We start from the raw sequence: 22,741 nt of genomic DNA on the forward strand, positions 1-22,741 counted from the left end.
ATTTCACCATGTTGGCCAGGCTGGTCTTGAACTCCTGACCTCAAGTGATCTGCCTGCCTTGTCCTCCCAAAGTGCTGGGATTACAGGCGTGAGCCACTGTGCCTGGCCCCACTCACAGGTCTTAAACCATGCCTCAGCACATCAATGCCATTTACAAAGAAGTAGAGGGATTTTTCCAGGCAAAAAGAGATAAAAGACATAGGCTGATTAATCATGTCCTGCTTAAAAAATAGCTCTGATGCTATTAAGAATTGTTAGTATTTTGCAGGTGTGACAAATGATTTTGTTTCTGTGGGAGAAGGTTCTTAGGAGATCTCCTCTGAACTCTCATGGAAAGCATCACGCTGTTGGCAACTTCATGTTTATTTTTATTCATTTTTTATTTTTTAGAGACAGGGTCTTGCTGTGTTGCCCAGGCTGGAGTGCAGTGGCACAATCACAGCTCACTGCAGCCTCGACCTCCTGGGTTCAAGCAGTCCTCCTGCCTCAGCCTCCCAAAGTAGCTGGGACTACACGCCTGAGCCACTGCACTCAGCCCAATGTACCTTCAATATTTACATTTCTGGCAAAGGTAGCAAAACCTTAACAAATTTTGAACCTAGATAATAAAATTATGAGGCTGAGTGCAGTGGCTCCGGCAGGGACGGCTCACGTCTGTAATCCCAACATTTTGGGAGGCCAAGGTAGGCGGATCACTTGAGGCCAGGAGTTGGAGACCAGCCTGGCCAACATGGTGTAACCCTGTCTCTACTAAAAATACAAAAAAATTAGCCGGGCATGGTGGTGCACATCTGTAATCCCAGCTACTAGGGAGGCTGAGGCAGGAGAATCACTTGAACCCAGGAGGCAGAGGTTGCAGTGAGCTAAGATCGTGTCATTGCACTCCAGCCTGGGCAAAAGTAAGAGTGAAACTCAGTCTCAAAAAAATAAAAAATTAATAATTTAATTAATTAAAATAAAATGAAATGAAATTATGGACAGTCACTGTAAAGAAAAAAATAAATGTGTAGATCAGTCAACAAGTGATGGAATAGAGCGTCCTATCTTCCTGGCTGGAGAGATACATCTCAGAACAGCTGGAAGGCGGCTCCATGTAGAACTTTCTGGACTGCTTGAGGTGCTGTGCTGGAGCATGGTGACAGAGGAGCCTGGCCCGTGGACCTCCCCTGGCCCCCACCAAGGGCGAGATCTGCCCGTGGGTGGGTCTGAGGGAGGCACCTGTATGGCCTCTGTGCAGTTTGGTCAGGGAATTTGGGGTCCAAGTACCTGGTGCAAAGCCTAAAAGGGGGTTAGGTGCTGCGGACACATCCCTTGGGACACATGGGGGCTGGACAGGCTGGACAGAGGTGGGGCCCCCTAAAGCTTGGAGCCCTGGGCAGAGGCACCTATTTTGCTGTCTGAGGGCTTCAGTACTTGAAACAAAATGGAGGCAGAACGTCCCACCTTAACACCCCTGATTCCTCCATACCAGCTCGAGAGACAGCAAGGGCCAGAACAGGGGTGGCCCTGCCCAGGGTCATGCAGCAAGGAAGTGGCCAGGCTGGGATCTGAACCCAGGCTAATCCCCTCCCTTGTCCTCCTCCAGGCCCTCACCCCTGCACAGAGCCCTCCAGCTCACTCATCCTCAGCCAGTTCCACCTCCTCGGCTTGTAAACGCCGCAGGATTCTCCCTTCTTAAAAACAAAGGCCTGGCTGGGCACGGTGGCTCACACCTGTAATCCCAGCCCTTTGGGAAGCCGAGGCAGGCAGATCACGAGGTCAAGAGATCAAGACCATCCTGGCCAACATGGTGAAACCCCGTATCTACTTTAAAAAAAAAAAAAAATTAACTGGGTGTGGTGGCACACACCTGTAGTCCCGGTTACCTACTTAGGAGGCTGAGGCAAGAGAATCACTTGAACCTGGTAGACAGAGGTTGCAGTGAGTTGAGATCGTGCTACTTCACTCCAACCTGGCAACAGAACGAGACTCCATCTCAAAAAACAAACATACAAAAAAAGGCGGAGCGCAATGACTCGTGCCTGTAATCCCAGCACTTTGGGAGGCTGAGGTCGGCAGATCACTTGAGGTCAGGAGTTCAAGACCAGCCTGGCAAAACATAGTGAAACCCCATCTCTACTAAAAGTACAAAAATCAGCCAGGTGTGGTGGTGGGCGCCTGTAATCCCAGCTACTCAGGAGGCTGAGGCAGGAGAATCGCTTGAACCCGTGACCCGGAGGCTACAGTGAGCAGGCCAGGATCGCAGGTTTCCCCCTACATGTTGGTAATTCCCTAAAAACCCCATGGCCACTGGAGCAAAGATCGCAGTGGGCGGCGGCCTCGGGAGCAGTGGACAGGGCACGCAGTGCCTTTGATGCCGGAGCCCTCACTCCACAGGCAACAAACTCTGCAGTGGACTTTGCACCCGGACTTTGTTTTCACCATAAAAAGAAAGGGACAGATCACAGTACCCCTCGCTGCCCTCGCTGAGCCAGAAGCTGCCGTGTGAGCTCTCACAAGCCCCATTTCTAGGTTCCCCAGGCGCACCCCTGAGCCCCTACTCGCCCATTAAGTCCTCCTAATAGCCCTTCGAGGTCTTAATGTATGCCCATTAGACAGAAGGGAAAACTGAGGCGAAAGCAGGTGACTTGACCGAGGTTCCTCAGCGAGCAGGGCGTGGAGCTGAGAACCTCGTTATTACTGCTCCCCACGCAGCCGTTCTAGGGGGAAGAGGCTGACCAGAGTGACCCAGACACCACGGGCCGCCTGCGGAAAGACGTGTGGCCACGAGGGGGCAGCAGCGGCCCGCCCGACCGGGCTCTCCCCGGCGCTCAGTATCCGTCCCGGGCCAAGAAGCAGCGAAGAAGCAACTCTGCTGTAAAAACGGATGACAGCGTGGGGCGGGGGAGGTGGGGGGGGCTGCGTGGGAAGATGGATGTGGCCAAGGCAGGGGAGCGGCAGCTGCACACACTGGATGCTGTTAAGATGAAGGGAAAGAACGTGGGCTCCGAGATCACTGGACGGTTCCACCCTTCTTCCTGCTCACTGAATGGCCTTGGGCGGGTTGTTGAACCCTTGGAAACCTGTTTTTTTCTTTTTGTTTTGTTTTGTTTTGTTTTGTTTTGAGACAGGGTCGTGCTCTGTGACCGAGACTGTAGTGCTGTGGCACGATCTTGGCTCACTGCTGCCTCCCAGATTCACGTGATCCTCCCAGCTCAGCCTCCTGGGTAGCTGGGACCTCAGGTACGTGCCACCACAGCCGGCTAATTTTTGTGGTTTTTTTTGTAGAGATGGGGTTTCGCCATGTGGCCCAGGCTGGCCTCGAACTCCTGGATTCTCCTGCCTCAGCCTCCCAAAGTGCTGGGATTACTGGCATGAGTCACCGCACCCAGCGGAGACCTCAGTTTTCTAACCTGTGCCAGCAGGAATAATGGTAGCTCCCTAGCTTGGCTGTGCTGGGAATTAAGTAAGTTGACCAGGTAGCAAATATGAAATATTACTGGACACAGAGGGCCCCAGGCTGGGTTAGCAGTGGTGGCCAGGGCTGCTGCTTCCTGGCCTGTGCTCCAAGGAGGGGCCTCATTACCACCTGGGTGAGTTCTCTTCCAAGCCTGGCACTGCTGCGTGGGAATAACTTCTCCTACCAGGCCGGGCGCGGTGGCTCAAGCCTGTAATCCCAGCACTCTGGGAGGCCGAGATGGGCGGATCACGAGGTCAGGAGATCGAGACCATCCTGCCTAACACGGTGAAACCCCGTCTCCACTAAAAAATAAAATACAAAAAACTAGCCAGGCGAGGTGGCGGGTGCCTGTAGTCCCACCTACTCGTGAGGCGGAGGCAGGAGAATGGCGTGAACCCAGGAGGCGGAGCTTACAGTGAGCCGAGATCCGGCCACTGCACTCCAGCCTGGGTGACAGAGTGAGACTCCGTCTCAAAAAAAAACAAAACAAAACAAAACAAAAAACAACGACAACAAAAAAAAACTTCTCCTACCCAAGTTGGCAGATTGTGTGCAAAGTCAAGTCCTGACTCTTTGGGGCGGACTTCGAGGCCTCTTCATCGGACCCGCCTCCGGTGACTGCATTCGCACCTCCTCCTGTTCCTGGTTTAACCCAGCCCAGCTTTCCTCCCGCTGGGCCCCCCCTGGGCCTGCTGTCACCCTCGCGCCGCTATGCTTCGCAGTGCCATTCCCTGTGCCCTGAATACTTTGGCCTGCCTCTCCACCCAGCTGAGAGTCAGGGCCCCGTGAGGCTCTGCCCAGCCGGTTCTCCGGGTTTCCGCCTCTGCTGAGCACTTCCCTGTATGATTGTTTCCCAGAGTCCTCACCAGCCTGGGAGCTTCTCAGGACCGGGACCCCTTCTCAGCACTGAGTCTTCCTGGTCTGCCTGCAATTTTTACAGGCGGGCACACTGTCCCTTGGCCAACATCAGAGCCTGAACATCTGCAGATCCGTGCCAGCCACTGAGCACCCAGGCACCCCAGCAGGTAGCTCTGTTATCATCCCATTCTGTGAAGCTGAGGCTCAGAGAGGTGAAGCGCCTGGCCTCGGGCCACAGTCTGTGTCAGCTGCAGAGCCAGGAGCGGAGATTTGCACCTGGGGCTCTGCTCACAGTGTTCTACACAGACTGCTGCTGAAGCCACCTATGTAGGGTCAACAGAGTTCACATTAACTCCCTCTCACCTCCCTCAGCCAGGGTGGGGGCTGATGATGGACACTCTGAGGGATGTCCTACCCTCCCCAACCACCCCCCTCAGGTTTGCCGGATCTCCTTGGAAGAAAAGTTCTGGGCAGAATTCCACTGTTGGCCTGGCCTACACTCTCCTTAGTGGCTTAGGACCCTCAGCCGTGTATAAGTTGTGGGCAGAGGAGATGCAATCAGGATTCTCACCCACTCACCCCTTGCCAGCCCCAATAAGCTCAATAAGCTGGGCTAGAACTGAGGAAGTGTCCAGGAAACGTGCAAATGGCCTGGGGCAGCCGTGTTCCTTTGAGTAAGGTTGCTGAAGGTGAGGCTGAAAGTTGGAGAAACAGAAGCCAGTGCTTATGGTTTTAATTAAGATAATGGAATGTATCTATCCATCTACCTATCTATCCATCTATCTAGCTACCTACCTCTCCTTAGAGATAGAGTCTCACTCTGTTGCCCAGTCTGGAGTGAGGTGACATAATCATAGCTCATTGCAGCCTCGATCTTCTATGCCCAAATGATCCTCCTACCTCAGCCTCCTGAGTAGCTGGGGCTACAGACACACGCCGACTATGCCTAGCTAATTTTTTATTTCTTTTTTTTTTGTGGAGACTGGGTTCTCACTTTGTTGCCCAGGCTGGTCTTGAACCCCTAGCTTCAAGCAATCCTCCTGCCTCAGCCTCCCAAAGTGGAGGGATTACAGGTGTGAGCCACCACACCTGGCTTGGAATTTATTTGCATTCTGATTATAAAATTAATACATGCTTATTGCAGAAAAGTTTGAAAATAGAAGAAAGGCCAAAGAACAAAAAGCATATATAATTTCACAGCTAAAATCTCACCGCTATTAACATTTTTATTTATTTTCAGGCTTTTTTCTTTCTAGGTACATATGCAGAGATAATATTTAATTTAATTTAATTTATTTTAGAGATAGGGCCTCACTCTGTCACCCAGGCTGGAGTACAATGGAGTGATCATAGCTCACGGCAGCCTCAAACACCTGGGATCAAGCAATCCCCCGACTCAGCCTTCTGAGTAGTTGGGACTGCAGTGTGAGTCAAAACAACTGGCTAATTTTTATTTATTTATTTTTTTTTTGTAGAGACAGAGGTCTCACTATGTTGCCCAGGCTGATCTCAAACACCTGGGTTCAAGCGCTCCTCCCACCTTGGCCTCCCAAAGTGCTGGGATTACAGGTGTCAGCCACCATGCCTGGCCTAAAAAGCCATTTTTTATCATTTACTAAAATCCCATGGACACTTTGACCTGTCTGTATTCCATGCTACTGATCTGACTGTTGGCATCTACATCATTATGGCCATCTATCATAATCCATTTTAACGTTAAAATTGTGCTGCTGCTTAGAATTTTTCTGGCCTGTCTCCTATTTGTATCCTTCCAGATAAAATTTAGAATCATTTTATCAAGTTCCCCTTGCAGAAAAAGCCCTATTAGATTTTGATTGAAAAATACTGAATTTTTACATTAATTTAGGAAAGGGACGGGCGCAGTGGCTCACGCCTGTAATCCCTACACTTTGCGAGGCCAAGGCAGGCGGATGACTTGAGATTGGGAGTTCGAGACCAGCCTGGCCAACATGGTGAAACTCCATTTCTACTAAAAATACAAAAATTAGCTGGGTATGGTAGTGTGTGCCTATAATCCCAGCTACTTGGGAGGCTGAGGCAGGAGAATCGCTTGAACCCGGGAGGTGGAGGTTGCAATGAGCAGAGATCGCACCACTGTATTTCACCCTGAAATACAGAGCGAGACTCCATCCAAAAAAAAAACAACTTCGGAAAGATTGAGACTCTTACAGTCTTAGGTCTTCCTATCCAAGAGCACAATATAGCTTTTCATGTATTCAAGTCCTTTTCAATGCATCAACAGGATTTTGCAGTTTTTTTTCCATGATATCTTGCTATTTCTTATAAAATATATTCCTAGATATTCTGCATGTTTTCTGGATGTTTGTTAATGAATATTTTTCATTTGTCATATTTCCTAATTGGCTGTTTCTTTTGTGTGGCCATTCTTTTGTGTGTGTGTGTGTGTGTGTGTTTTTAACTTTCTATTTTGAGATAATTTTGACTTACAGAAGATTTGCAAAAATAGTACAGAGAGTTCCTGTTTCCCCCTTATGTTAACCCAGTTTCTCCTTATGTTAACATCTTACATAACTATAGAACAATTGTCAAATCTAAGAATCAACCTGGGCACAATGCTATTAACTAAAGTGCAGAAGCTGTTCAGATCTCACCAGTTCTTCCACTGATCCCCTTTTCTCTTCCAGTGTTCAATCCAGAATCCTACATTATATTTAGTTGTCGTTTCTCTTTGGTGTCTTCCAATCTGTGACAGTTCCTCAGTCTTTCTTTGTCTTTCATGACTTTCATTTTTTTATACTTTTGAAAAATACTGGCCAGTTGTTTTGTGGAATGCCCTGAGTTTGGGTTTGCCTGAAGTTTTTTGTGATTAGACTGAGGTCATGCATTATTGGAGAGGGTGCCACAGCCTTGATATGCAAGCTCAGTGCATCATATCAGAGGGTTTGCAATGTCAGTTTATACCACCGGAGACCCTAACCTTGAGCATTTCGTTAAGATGCTGTCTGCCAGGATTCTCCACTAGAAAATTACTATTTTTCCCTTTTTAATTACTAAATGTCTGAGGGGAAATACTTTGAGACTATGCAAATATCCTGTTTCTGCTTTAACTTCCACTCACTAAGTTTAGCATTCATCTATGGATCTCGCTTATAGCAATTATTACTCTGGCGTTCTAATGGTAGTAATCTGTTTCTCTCATTCCTTCAACCTTTATTCATTTGCTTTTTCCTCATTTATTCATTTTGTTTCAGTTATTTACACCAATATGGGTTCGTGGATATTGGTTTTATTCTTTGGGTTGCAATAGAATAATATCATTATTTTGTTACTCAGTTGTTCCAACCTTGGTCGTCATGAGCCTTGAAATTTGGCTCCTATGTTGTTTTTTTTTTGAGACTGAGTCTCGCTCCGTCACCCAGGTTGGAGTGCAGTGGCGTGACCTTGGCTCGTGCAACCTCCGCCTTCCAGGTTCAAGTGATTTTTCCCGCCTCAGCTTCCAAGGTCGCTCGGATTATAGGCACACACCACCATGCCCGGCTACTTTTTGTATTTTTAGTAGAGATGGGGTTTTACCATGTTGGCCAGGCTGGTCTCAAACTCCTGATCTCAGGTGATCCGCCTGCTTCAGCCTCCCAGAGTGCTGGGATTACAGGCGTGAGCCACCGTGCCTGGCCTCCTATGCCATTTTAACATGCCCCTGTCTTTTCTTTTTCTTTCCTACTTTCTGTGACCATAAGAAGCTCCAATATACATTTTTGCTGCCCTAGACTTAGCCTCAATCAGTTCTCAGAAAAGCCCTGGTTCTTTTTATGGGATACGTAGAAAACTAGTTCTGTATGGCCGGGCGCGGTGACTCATGCCTTTGGAAGGCCGAGGCGGGCAGATCACAAGGTCCGGAGATTGAGACCATCCTGGCTAACATGATGAAACTCCATCTCTACTAAAAATACAAAAAATTAGCCAGGCACGGTGGCAGGTGCCTGTAGTCCCAGCTACTCAAGAGGCTGAGGCAGAATGGTGAACCCGGGAGGCGGACCTTGTAGTGAGTCAAGATCGGCCACCACTGCACTCCAGCCTGGGTGACAGAGCGAGACTCCGTCTCAAAAAAAAAAAAAAGAAAAAAAGAAAAAAAGAAAACCAGCTCTGTATGCTAGGTCTTTTTTTTTTTTTTTTTAAAGACAGGGTCTCTTTCTGTTGCCCCGGCTGGAGCGTAGTAGCACGATCACAGCTCACTGTAGCCTCAACCTTCTGGGCTCAAGCAATCCTCCTGCCTCAGTCTCCCAAGTAGCTGGGACTACAGGCATGTACCACCATATGTGGCAATTTTAAAAAATTGTTTGTAGAGATGGAGTCTCCCTGTGTTGCCTGGTCTAGAGCTCCTGGCCTCAAGTGATCTTCCTGCCTTGGCCTCCCAAAGTGCTGAGATTACAGGCATGAGCCACTGTACCTGGCCTGGCCAAGGTAAGTCTTTTTTTAAAAGAAGTGGTTTTATAGTTTTTATCTCGAGTTTTCTAGCTTTTTAGTCATATTGATTATAACAAAGGATGATTTTACTACCTCCTTTCCAATGTTTCTACATATTTTTTCATTTTATCTAACTGCATTTTAAAATAAACTTTTAATTTTAGAACGGTTTCATACTTACAGAAAATGTGCAAAGATAGTACAGAGAGTTCCTGTGTACTCCACACCTGGGTTTCCTTATTATTATCTTATGTTAACATGATACACACTTAATAAACCAATAACATTATTATTCACTGAAGTCCACACTTTCTTCTTTTTTTTTCTTTTTTTTCCTTTTTTTTTGAGATGGAGTCTTGCTCTGTTGCCCAGGCTGGAGTGCAGTGGCGCGATTTCACTCACTGCAAGCTCCGCCTCCCGGGTGCACACCATTCTCCTGCCTCAGCCTCTCAAGCAGCTGGGACTACAGGCACCCGCCACCACGCCCGGCTCATTTTTTTGTATTTTTACTAGAGACGGGGTTTCACCATGTTAGCCAGGATGGTCTTGAACTCCTGACCTCGTGATCCACCTGCCTCGGCCTCCCAAAGTGCTGGGATTACAGCCGTGAGGCACCGCGCTGGGCGTCTACAGTTTCTTTAGATATCCCTCCGTTTTACCTAACGTCCTTTTTCTGGTTCAGGATCCCATCCAGAAAACAGCATCACCTCTTGCCATCAGGTCTTCACAGGCTCCTCCTGACGGCAACAGTTCCTCACACTTTCCTTGTTTTTGTGGACCTTGACAGGTTTGAGGAGGACTGGTATCTTAGTCTGTTTTGTGCTGCCATCACAGACTAGCTGAGACCAATCATGATACCTGAAAAAAATGTATTCTTACAGTTGTGGAGGCTGGAAAGTTCTAAGAGGAAGCTGCTGGCTGGTGTGGCCTCTGGTTCTAAGATGGCACCTTGCTGCTGCGTCCTCTGGGGAAGAAGAATGCGGTGTCTTCTCACAGCAGAAGATGGAAGCACTAAAAGGAATAACTCCCTTTGCCAAGCCCTTTTATAATGGGCATTAATCCATAAAGGATGAAACCCTGAGAAACATCAAGCTTTAAAACACTGGTTCTCAAACTTTTTGATCTCAGGAGCTTTATACTCTTAAAACTTTATACTCTTAAAATGTTTCGAGGATCCCAAAAAAGGCTTCTACAGGTTCCATCTTTTAATATTTACCAAATCAAAAATTAAACTGAAAAAATTTTAAATTATTTATTCATTTAAAATAACAAGGATAAACCCATTACATGCGAACATAAATCATGTATTTTATGAAAAATAGCTATATTTATCAAAAAGAAATTAGTGAGAAGAGTGGCACGTTTAAAATATTTATTTTTTTATTATTATTATTTTTAGACGAAGTCTTGCTCTGTCGCCCAGACTGGAGTGCAAGGCGCTATCTCGGCTCACTGCAAGATCCGCCTCCCAGGTTCAGGCCATTCTCCTGCCTCAGCCTCCTGAGTAGCTGGGACTACAGGCGCCCACCACCACTCCGGGCTAATTTTTTGTATTTTTAGTCAAGATGGAGTTTCACTGTGTTAGCCAGGATGGTCTTGATCTCCTGACCTTGTGATCCACCCACCTCAGCCTCCCAAAGTGGTGGGATTACAGGCGTGAGCCACTATACCTGGCCTAAATTTTTGTGAATGTCTTTAATGCCTGCCTTCTCATATTTGTTTCTAAATTCAAGTTATTGCAAAATGTTTTGTTGGTTGAAGTATGTAAAGAAAATGTGGCCTCATACAGTGGTGTAGCTGGAAAGGCAAGAATATTTTGATTGTCTCTTCAAATAATTATGGATAGTCTGCTGTTACTACACCAGAATGCAAAAAGTTGTAGTAAATAAAGGTTAGGTGCAGTGTGGAATCTGAAAGCATATAAATGAACTTTCTGAGTTTTGTAACATTAAAGTCCAGTTGTGTTAAGCTACTGTGATAGCATATAGCATTGTCCTAATACTGAAATTAGTATCAGAAGTGGGGTGCTACTGTTAATAAATAAAAATACATAACTAAATCATGTGACACTGGCTCAGAAGTCAGGCAGTAGGCTGTGTGGGACCCAATATCACACCATGTAATACATTGGCAACCATTTGATCCAACTCTCTGTCATGATGACTTGGAAGGTCAACCACATGCTTACAGAGCCTATAGACAGAGGGGAAACTAGCATAAAACAGAATACTAACAGTGGACCTTGGTTCTTACTAGTTGCATTTAGCCAAATATTAAATGAAAGAGATATTCTTGGGCAGCATTTGGACCATTTTCAAGGAAAAGTGAAAGGTAATAGACAGAGTCCAGACATCTGTGCCCATGTGGGTTAGGAAAAAATCCAGTTGCTTCTAGAAACCATATATGAAAACAATGCTGAAAAGAAGCCTTTGAGTGGTAAAGGCCAATTAACACTCAGGCCAGTAACAGAGACTAGGTGGGCTAACCCCAAATGAAATGAGAAGCCTGTGGTGATGAGGAGGCAGAGAAGTAAAATCAAGTTTAAGCATTTCGTTTATGAGAGTTTGGGCTCTGATTACTTGCACGTGCAAATGGACTGGAAACAAACAGATCAGACGTCTACCACTTCTTCGAGGGAATTGCATTGCCAAAGAGGTCATGAAACCAGACTCTATACTGTTTGGGCATTAAAATAAAAGCAACCTTTAGGCCCCTAAACTTGCATGGGCAGGAAGTGGATTGCCAAAGCTGTTCATGCTCTAAGGTCGGCCTAGTTCTTAGTCCCCAATATACACTTCAGATGTGGCCCTGGAGGACGCTGGGCATGGAGGACCTCCCAGAGGATGAGGCTAGGGCTTTATTTCTCCAGTGACCTCAGCTGCCTCTATTTCCCCTTCTTCCTCTGGAAGTCCTGTCATCGTCATTATTATTATTATTATCATTATTATTTTGAGATAAGGTCTCACTCTGTCACCCAGGCTGCAGTGCAGTGACACGATCATGGCTCACTGCAGCCTCCATCTCCAAGGCTGAAGTGATCCTCCTGCCTCAGCCTTCTGAGTAGCTGGGAGTACAAGCACATGCCACCATGCTTGGCTATTTTTTTTTCAGTAGAGCTGGGCGTCTCACTATGTTGCCAGGGCCGGTCTCAACCTCCTGGGTTCAAGAGATCCTCCCACCTAAGCCCCTGAGTAGCTGGGATTCAGGCGCGTGCCACCATGCCAGCTAATTTTTTATTTTTATTTTTTGTATGGACAGGACATACAGTGTTGGAAATGGATTGCTTGCAGAGGTAGGAGGATTGCTTGAGCCCAGGAGTTTGATCACACTGTGAACCATGATCGCACCCCTGCACTCCAATCTGGGCAACAGAGTGAGACCTTGGCTCAAAAAAAAAAAAAAAAGAGAGAGAGAGAGAGATTCAAAGATAGACAAAGGAGTGGGAAAGCTTTATAGTGGGCAAAAGGAAGGCTCCAAGTCTACCCTATTGGCAAGGGGCTGAAGGTGGGCTAACTAGAGATAGGGGGACTATGTGGTTGACTATGGGTGCATCTTTGGCTTTCCCTGGTTAGTCTTAAGTTGGAAATAGGGACAAAAATTAGGGAAGCTGTTAGTTATTAATCAAGTTCTGGCAGTAGTGGGCTGGTTATGATAGAAGTTATTGTTTTGGCCGGGTGCAGTGGCTCATGCCTGTAATCCTAGCACTTTGGGAGGCCAATGTGGGTGGATCAGGGAGGAGGGAGGATTTGGGAGGTCAGGAGTTAGCCTGGCTAACATGGCGAAACCCCATCTCTACTAAAAATACAAACATTAGCTGGGCATGGTGGTGTACGCCTATAATCCCAGCTACTTGGGAGGCTGAGGCAGGAGGATCACTTGAACCCAGGGGGACAGAGGTTGCAGTGAGCTGAGATTCACGCCACTTCACTCCAGCCTGGGCAAAAGAGCGAAACTCCATCTCAAGAAAAAAAAAAAAAAAAAAAGAAGAAGTTATTGTTTAGCTTCCTCGATTGTTACTGGATATAGTAATCTGGCTTCCTGCAAGTCTAACTTTCAGCAGACTGGCTGCATGGGCTATGTACTGTAGATAAGGCGTAAGTAAAGCAAAAATTGACAGAACATCAAGGATAAATAGAAAATCCGTAACCAAGCAGAAGATTTGAACACTTCACTTTCAGTAACTGATAAAACAAGTAGACAAAAAAAAAATCAGTAAGGATGTAGAAGATTTGAACAACATAATTAACAAACTTGACTTGATTTACACATCTAGAACCCTGCAGAACACACACTTTTTTCAAGCATACTCAGAACATTTATATAAAGTGGCCATATGTTGGTCCATAAAGCAGTTTCAACAAATTTCACAGGAGTAAAATAACACAGACCGTGTTTTCTGACCATAAGTACAGTTAACCTAGAAATTGAAAACAAAAAGCTAGAAAAGCCCCATATATCCGGAAATTTTAATATACACGTTGAAATAACAAATGGATCAGAGATGAATTAAGTTAGGAATTTAGAAATATTTTGAACTGAAAAATAATGAGAATACTGTACCCCAAAACTGTGGGGTGCAGCTGAACAGTTTCTAGAGGAAAAGTATACTCTTACGTGCATACCTTAAGGAGTGGGGGAGGATTGAAAGTTAATGGGAGGCCAACGTGGGTGGATCACTTGAGGTTAGGAGTTCAAGACCAGCCTGGCCAACAAGGTGAAACCCCATATCTACTAAAAATACAAAAAATTATCCAGGTGTGGTAGTGCACACCTGTAATCCCAGCTACTGGGGAAACTGAGGCGAGAGAATCGCTGGAACCCAGGAGGCAGAGGTTGCAATGAGCCGCAATCGTGCCACTGCACCCCAGCCTGGGAGGCAGAGCGAGACTCCATCTCAAAAAAATTTAAAAAAAGTGAATGGAATGGGATAAACATCCATCTCAAGAAGTCAGAAAAGAATGACAAATAAACCCAAAAAATCAAAAGAAGAAAATAATAAGGTTAAGACTATAAAGAGAGCAGCTGGGTGCAGTGGCTCAGGCCTGTAATCCCAGCATTTTGGGAAGCAGAGGTGGGCAGATCACTTGAGCCCAGGAGTTCAAGACCAGCCTAAGTAACATAGACAGACCTCATCTTTGCTGAAAATAAAAATTAAAAATCAGCCAGGCATGGTGGTACTGAGGTGGGAGGATCACTTGAGCCTAGGAGGTTGAGGCTGTAGTAGGCCTAGTAAGCCATTATTGTGCCACTGCACTTCAGCCTGGGTGACGGAGTGGGACCCTGTCTCTAAAAAAATAAAATAAGGCTGGGCACAGTGTCTCACACCTGTAACCCCAGCACTTTGGGAGGCCAAGGCTGAGGTCAGCAGTTTGAGACCAGCCTGGCCAACATGATGAAACCTCATCTCTACTAAAAATACAAAATATTAGCTGGGTGTGGTGGCGTCCCTTTTTTTTTCAAAAAAAAAAAAAAAAAAGGAAGATTCCAGTAGAGAGAGGTGGGATGTCCCGGAGAGGCAGTAGCTAATCAGTGGGAAAAAGTTCCCCAGGAGATTGTGGGGGACAGAACCCGCATCGCAGGTGAGAAGATATTTCACTGGTGAGAACACCTCTTCCGATGCTACTTACTGGAAGGGAGGAGAAAAGGATGGGTGTGTGTTTCTTCAGGCCTGGTGCAGGCAGGGAGGAAGGGAGTTAAGGGAGTTCCCATGACAGGACTGCTGTTTTCTCGTTGAAGAAAGAGGCAACACCTGCTGAAAGAGAATGCGGTGGGTTTGAAAATGGTGGAGGGGCTGGGTGTGAGCGCCCGGCCAGGCGAGCGTGGGGTTTCCAGCAACACAGAAGGCCTGGTTGTGGGAAAAAGCCACGGGTCTCCTTCAGCACCCACCCAGGGGCAGGCATGAAGGTGGGCAGCGGGATTCATCCAGCGGGGTGGGGCTGCCAAGGGGTGTGTGGGAAGGACAAGGACGTGGAAGACACTCTATTGGCAAGAGAGTGACTTACTTGTTGGGTGTGGCTGCAACCCAGGAGCAGGTGCAGTGGGAGTCTGGAGACAGGATAGCTGGAAGATCGCTCAGGAGCGGGAGCCAGGTGGATTCCCTCCAAGATAGAGTCTGTCCCCAGGAATGATGACAGGGTCCTGAGCATGGCCTTGGAGCAGGAGAAGCCACAAGGGTCAGCAGGACTAGGATGAAGGAAGTCACAGGGTGCACATGAAGACTGGAGCACCCCATTGACAACCTCAGGCGTGGAAGGAAGACAGTAGTCCGACGCAATCAGTTACATGGGGAAGGTGGTAGAAGGCAGTGCCCAGGAGTGGTCTCTTTTTTTTTTTTGAGACGGAGTTTCACTCTTGCTGCCCAGGCTGGAGTGCAATGGCACGATCTTGGCTCACTGCAACCTCTACCTCCCAGGTTCAAGAGATTCTCCTGCCTCAGCCTCCCGAGTAGCTGAGATTACAGGCGCATGCTACCACGCCCGACTAATTTTTGTATTTTTCGTAGAGAAGGGGTTTCACCATGTTGGTCAGGCTGGTCTTGAACTCCTGACGTTGTGATCCGCCTGCCTCGGCCTCCCAAAGTGCTGGGATTATAGGTGTGAGCCACCACGCCCGGCTGGGAGTGGTCTCTTGAAGGCAGAGTCTCCTTGAAACTCAGGAAGAGAAATACTTCTGTGTGTATTTTTCGAGGCATGAAAACACTTTCCCTAGCACTTCACACAGGCTGCCCGTCCTGGAAACACTGGGTGGAAATTCAACGCCAGCTCTTGGGAAAGTCAGACATCTCCAAAACATACGTGACCCACAGAAGACAAAATTGTGAAAGAGATTGGGGGTGGGGAGGAGTGATCGATGACATCGTAAGTGCTACCGGGAAATTTAAGTGAAATCAGAAATCTAAAGGGGAGGAAGCGTGCAGCATTTCCCACCGGGGTCCTGGTTAGGATTCACTGTGACGCACCTTGGGACGGGTTACACTTGGGTGCTGGAGTTACGTTTAGTGTTTAGAATTGGTCGAATGTGCCCGGGCATGCCGGAACACAGATGACAAGATAGGGTTTGTGGTTGCAGTGAAGATCTCAAAGGACAGGAAGCAGCCCTTTATTTCCCAAATACACTATTGTTCAAATCGGTGACACTTGTTTATTTGCTACTCTACACAGAGAGTTGATCAACATAATTCTTGAAAACCCATTCAGGTTCTGCAACACTCTAACGGGTTTGTTTCTTCTTCTTCTCTAGGCAAAGCAGTATCAAATCATATACCTTCTTCTCAAAGAACAATTTTCCCACTTATTTGTAGTCCTTTTGAGTGGACTGACCCGAACCTCTGGCAATAATTTAATAAGGAATGGATAGGAAGGTTTATACCGCAGCGATTGCATTCTATATACTCCTTTAATATGTGTATTGGGATTAAGTTGGGGTTTTTGTTGTTGTTGTTGTTGCTAAAGAGCATTTCTCCTAAAAAACAGTTTTCTATTTTAAAACACTCTTTTTCAGCCAGGCGCGGGGGCTCATGCCTCTAGTCCTAGCACTTTGGGAGGCCGAGGTAGGAGAATTGCTTGAATCCAGGAGGTGGAGGTTGCCCAGCTGCTCAGGAGGCTGAGGCAGGAGAATTGCTTGAATCCGGAAGGTAGAGGTCACAGTGAGCCGAGATCGTGCCACTGGACTCCAGCCTGAGCAACAGAGCGAGACTCTGTTACGAAGTGACTCTCTTTATTCCTTTTCTTTTCTTTTTTTTTTTGAGACAGAGTCTCCCTCTGTTGCCAGGCTGGAGTGCAGTGGCGCGATCTCAGCTCACTGTAATTGCCACCTCCTGGGTTCAAGAGATTCTCCTGCCTCAGCCTCACAAGTGGCAGGAACTACAGGTGCACGCCACCATGCCCAGCTAATTTTTGTCATTTTTAGAGAGACAGGGTTTCACCACGTTGGCCAGGATGGTCTTGATCGCCTGACTTCATGATGCCCCTACCTTGACCTCCCAAAGTGCTGGGATTACAGGCGTGAGCCACCATGCCTGGCCAACCTTCTTTATTTCTAATATTGCTTTCTAAAGAATCAACTTTGACCAGGCCCAGTGGCTCACACCCGTAATCCCAGCACTTTGGGAGGCCGAGGCGGGTGGATCAGCTGAGGTCAGGAGTTCGAGACCAGCCAGGCCAACATGGCAAAACCTCGTCTCTACTAAAAATACAGAAAATTACCTGGGCGTGGTTGGGCACGGTGGCTCACACCTGTAATCCCAGCACTTTGGGAGGCCAAGGTGGGCAGATCACGAGGTCAGGAGACCGAGACCATCCTGGCTAACACAGTGAAACCCTGTCTCTACTAAAAATACAAAAAATTAGCCAGGCGTGGTGGTGGGTGCCTATAGTCCTAGCTACTTGGGAGGCTGAGGCAGGAGAATGGTGTGAACCTGGGAGGCAGAGCTTGCAGTGAGCCAAGATCACGCCACTGCACTCCAGCCTGGGTGAGAGTGAGACTCTGTCTCAAAAAAAAAAAAAATTTACCTGGGTGTGGTGGCAGGTGCCTGGGCATGGTGGCAGGTGCCTGTAATCCCAGCTACTTGGAAGGCTGAGGCAGGAGAATTGCTTGAACCTGGGAGGTGGAGGTTGCAGTAAGCCGAGATCGTACCACTGCATTCCAGCCTGGGCCACAAGAGCAAAATTTCATCTCAAAAAAAAAAAAAAAACAACTTTATTGGGGGTATAATTAACATAGTATAAAATGCACCTATTTTAAGTGTTCAATTCCACATGTGCATGCACACACATGTTAACTACCATCATAACCCATAATCTATTTTTCCATTTTTGACTTTTACCTTTTTTCTTTTTTTGAGACGGAGTCTTGCTTTGTCCCCCAGGCTGGAGTGCAGTGTGGAAAACCCACACATTGGGCTGGGCACAGTGGCCCACACCTGTAATCCTAGCACTTTGGGAGGTCAAGGAGGGAGGACTGCTTAAGGCCAGGAGTTCGAGACTAGCCTGGGCAATGTAGTGAGACCTCTGTCTCTACCAAAAATAAAAAAAAACCATTAGCTGGGGATAGTGCACACCCATAGTCCCAGCTACTTGGGAGGCTGAGGTGGGAGGATGGTGTGAGCCTCGGACATCAAGGCTGCACTGAGCCATAATTGTGCCACCACAGTCCAGCCTGAGTGACAAGAGAAAGATCCTGTCTTGAAAAAAAAAAGAAAACCTACACATGGATGTCAGAAGTGTTCTGAGTAGAACAAGCTTTTCCTTTATCAGTTTTGGCAATTACGAATACAGCTGCTATAAACGCTTCCTACAGATATTCGTGTGGACATATGTTTTCATTTCCCCAGAGTAAATACCTGAGTGGGACTGCTGGGTCATATATATACGTATGTTTAACTGCCAAACTGTTTTCCAAAGTGGTTGTACCATTTTCCATTCCCACTAGCAACTCTATGGGAGTTCAGGTTGCTCTGAGTCTTCACAGATACTTGGCATTTTCATTTTGGGCCCTCAGGACACTGGTGCCACTGTTACTGAGTGTTCATTCCACAAGGGGGTTCAATTTGTGAAAATTCATCAAGCTGTAAATGTATATATGCACTTTTCTGTACATAAACTAATCCTCAATAAAAACTCCTTAAGCCATATAAAATACATGTGAACTAAATTAAGTAACAATTTATTGAAATTAACATGCTTTAAAAAAATCGAAATAAAAAAAACTCAGAGTAAGTCCGTAGCAGCCTGGTTTCATAATCCCGAAGATTTTTCCCCGGCCATCCACGGTGAATACTTAAAAACCAAATCAATACTTCTGAACATTATAAGAGGCATGTCAGGAGGCTCAGTCCAATAACGCATATTTAATTTCACTCCTATCCCCATCAATGATTCACTTTTATTCTCAAAATTCTCATAATTGTAATATTCTTAGTTTTGTGTTCAGAACATAAAAATAAACTTTCTATTTTCAAATAATGACAATAAAGGGTGGAGCATGAAGGGGAGTACTGGCTTCCTCCTGAATGGGAACTCCCTTTAATGACAGAGAACAGCTCCTTCCAGAGGGAGTTTCCGGTGACAAGGGAAGGGCTTCTGCCTGGTGTGACAAAGATGGCACCATGGAGGGGTTCGGAATGGTTTGGGACTCAGGGACTTCAAGTCATTCCAAACTCTAGAGAATCCTCTTCCAAACACCAGAGTCCTGCTCTTTTGTAATCAGTAATAGTAACAATGGGTCCAGGTGTGGTGGCTCATGCCTGTAATCCCAGCACTTTGGGAGGCCAAAGTAGGCAGACCATCTGAAGTCAGGAGTTTGAGACCAGCTTGGCTAACATGGCGAGACCCCGTCTCTACTAAAAATACAAAAATTAGCCGGATGTGGTAGTGCACACCTGTAATCTCAGCTACTAGGGAGGCTGAGGCAAGAGAATTACTTGAGCCCAGGGGGTGGAGGTTGCAGTGAGCCAAGATCGCGCCACTGCACACCAGTCTGGGCGACAGAACAAGACTCCATCTCAAAAACAAAACACACAAAAAACAGTGGCTAATATTTACTCAGTCCTCTCTGTGTCATGCCCACCCCATTATAAGAACAAAACACACAAAAAACAGTGGCTAATATTTACTCAGTCCTCTCTGTGTCATGCCCACCCCATTATAAGCAATTTACACACACTTATATATCATTGAACTCCCATAAGCATCTGATGAGGCAGGACCTATTACTCCTCTATTTCAGCATACAGTTCTCGTGAGTCATAGATTTCACATTTGCAAATTCACTTAGTAGGTAAAATTTATGTGGAACCCCACTGCTGCACCCCCCTGCCTCCGGCAAACACACACACACAAATCAATACTTGCAGCGCTTCTGAGGTCATGAGCCTGTACATGCCATGTGCCTGGAGTGGGGAAAATCCGAGTCGCCATGTGCTGGAGTCCCTGGCTAAGACCCAGCAAGGATGCTCTCTCTGCCCTCATTTCTGCTCACTTGTAAACAAGGGTTCATTTCTTGGTCTGTTTAGTGCCACATTTTTGTAATTTTTTGCTTTTTTTTGGAGGTGGTTTTGCATTTTTAAATGGCCCACACACATAGGGTTGAAGTGTTATCTAGTGTTCCTCAGTGCAAAAGGTCTGTTTTAGGGAAAAAATACATGTTAGAGGTACTTCATTCAGGCATGGGTTATATGCTATTGTCTGTGGGTTTGATACCAGTGGGCTGGGGAGGTGCCCAAACGCAGGGGGGACTTTAACCCCAGGCTCTTGACCTCATTACGAAAAGGAATTCAAAGATGAGTCAGAAAATAGTGAAAGTACAGAGACTTATTACAAGGTGAAAAGTACATACTCAAGAAAGAGGAATGCGGGCCTACTCAAGAGAGAGTTGAGCAATGGTTTGGGGTTTCTATCTTTATGGGTTTCTTTAACAAAGAGGTGGAATACTCATGAAAATTCCTGGGAAAAGGTGGAGATTTCTTGGAGCGGTGGTGTCACCCATTTTTGTGCCAAATCTGAGTGTTCCTGAAACTGTCATGGTGCTGGTGGTTGTGTGTTTAGTATATTAATGAGACCACAATGAGGTCCTAAGGGAAGCCTAGGTCAAGCCCAGCGCCATGTTGGGTCCAGTCAGTCTTAGCCAGCTTGGTTCACACCTTGCGTTTTCAGGGTCTTAGCAGATGATAGTCTCTAGTCATGTAAAACTGCTGCCTGGAATTTAATTCTCCTGTGACCACCCTGTATTATTCTCGTCCCATTTTCAATGTTAATCAATGAGTCAATAATAGACATTAAATAAGGCTTCTTTTTGTTTGTTTCTGTTTTGTTTTGAGATGGAGTCTTACTCTGTTGCCCAGGCTGCAGTACAATGGCATGATCTTGGCTCTCTGTAGCCTCCATCTCCGGGGTTCAAGTGATTCTCCTGCCTCAGCCTCCCCAGTAGCTGGGGCTGTAGGCACGTGCCACCATGTCCGGCTAATTTTTGTATTTTTAGTGGAGATGGGGTTCCACCATGTTGGCCAGACTGGTGTCGAACTCCTGACCTCAGGTGATCCACCCGCCTCGGCCTCCCAAAGTGCTGGGATTACAGGCATAAGCCACTGTGTCCGGCCTAAATAAGGCATCTTTAAATAGAAACACGCACAAAAAAACAAAGTAATGTGTATCGATCTGTTGATAAAAATGTTGTGATCAGAGGTTCACAGGAACCTAACCCTGTATCTTCCCTAGGAGCTGTGGTTTCCAAGGAGCAGTATTTGCCAAATCCATGTACTGGGTGCCTTTATTCAACATAACTGCTGCCAATACCAGAATTGACTATGACAACGAAACTGAGGTACAGAGCCTAAGCCTCTTGTTTGTTGTCATTCAGCAAAAAAAATGAAGGAGCCAGGATCTGAAGCCAGGCAGTGTCATTCCAGAGCCCTAACTTTCAAATGTCGTATCTAGCAAGGTCTTACATTCAAATAACATTGTAAATTCAACAACAAAGAGGACCAAGCTCCGAATTTATTCAGCTATTTCTGCACAGAAAGCTCCTGAAATGATCAGTGCCCGGAGACAAAAGGTACAGGATGTAAGTATAACGTCCTCTATGTTATCCACAGCCCTCAGAAGCAGCTGCTCTGCCTGGCTTTACTCGCCCTAACACTCCATGGAACAGTTATGCAGTTCTCAGAGCTGTGCCTTCAATGGACACTAGGTTTCAGGTGACCCCAAAGATGCTATCAGAGAATATGACTTTCCCATAGGAGAGAATGGGTTTCCTGGTATGTTGGATCATCTCAGCCAGATATTTCTGTTGTCAGAAACCCATCAGTAACACTCTACACTGGAGATCAGCAGATATATTCTGTAAAGGGCCAGACAGTAAATATTTAGGACTCGTGGGCCATATAGTCTCTACAACTAGTCGACTGTGTCCGTTTATCAAAAAAGTAGCCACCTATGCAGCCATTAGGTATTAGACAAAACCTAATGAAGAGGCATGACTCTGTTCCAATAGAACTTTATTTAAGAAAGCAGACGGGCCAGGCGCGGTGGCTCATATTTGTAATCCCAGCACTTTGGGAGGCAAAGGCGGGCAGATCACGAGGTCAGGAGATCAAGACCATCCTGGCCAACATGGTGAAACCCCGTCTCTACTAAAAAGTACAAAAAATTAGCCCGGAGTGGTGGCGGGTGCCTGTAGTCCCAGCTACTCAGGAGGCTGAGGCAGGAGAATGAAGTGAACCCGGGAGGAGGAGCTTGCAGTGAGCCAAGATCGCACCACTGCACTCCAGCCTCGTGACAGAGCAAGATTCTTGTCTCAAAACAAAACAAAACAAAACAGCAGATGGAGGGCCAGCTGCCCAGCTGCTCTAGAGAAAAGGAGGAGCTGTGTCTTATCTTTGTAATTTCAGCCCCAGCAGTAAAAATTGTCCCTATGTTGCCAAAGAGGAAATGAAAACACAGAGAGTCACAGTCTTTTTTTTTTTTTAGGAGTCTCGCTCTGTCGCCCAGACTGGAGTGCAGTGGTGTGATCTTGGCTCACTGCAGCCTCCCCCTCCCAGGTTCAAGCAATTCTCCCTGTCTCAGCCTCCCGAGTAGCTGGGACTACAGGCACACGCCACCACGCCTGGCTAATTTTTATATTTTTAGTAGAGACGGGTTTCACCGTATTGGTCAGGCTGGTCTCAAACTCCTGACCTCAGGTGATCCGCCCGCCTTGACCTCCCGAAATGCTGGGATTACAGGCGTGAGCATAGAACTAAAATCTGCCTGCCAACTGTGTATTTTCACTTCCGGAGTGAGCCTCAGTACTGTACTTCATGTTAGATCTGAACTAGTTAGAAAAATTAAAGCAAATACACAGCAAAAGGATCTGATCTTCACATGATCCAACCGGCCTTGGGTCTCAGCAAACTCACGTCTGTGCAGGTTAAGTTCCACGCATGAACTGTGACTGAACTGCGGACAGTGGTGGTGACTTCAAATCGCATTTCAGGTGCTCCCAGAGCTCGGAGTGGGATGGTTG

The sequence above is a fragment of the Chlorocebus sabaeus genome, chromosome 1 (genome assembly GCF_047675955.1).
Source record: "Chlorocebus sabaeus isolate Y175 chromosome 1, mChlSab1.0.hap1, whole genome shotgun sequence".
Lineage (NCBI taxonomy): Eukaryota > Metazoa > Chordata > Mammalia > Primates > Cercopithecidae > Chlorocebus > Chlorocebus sabaeus.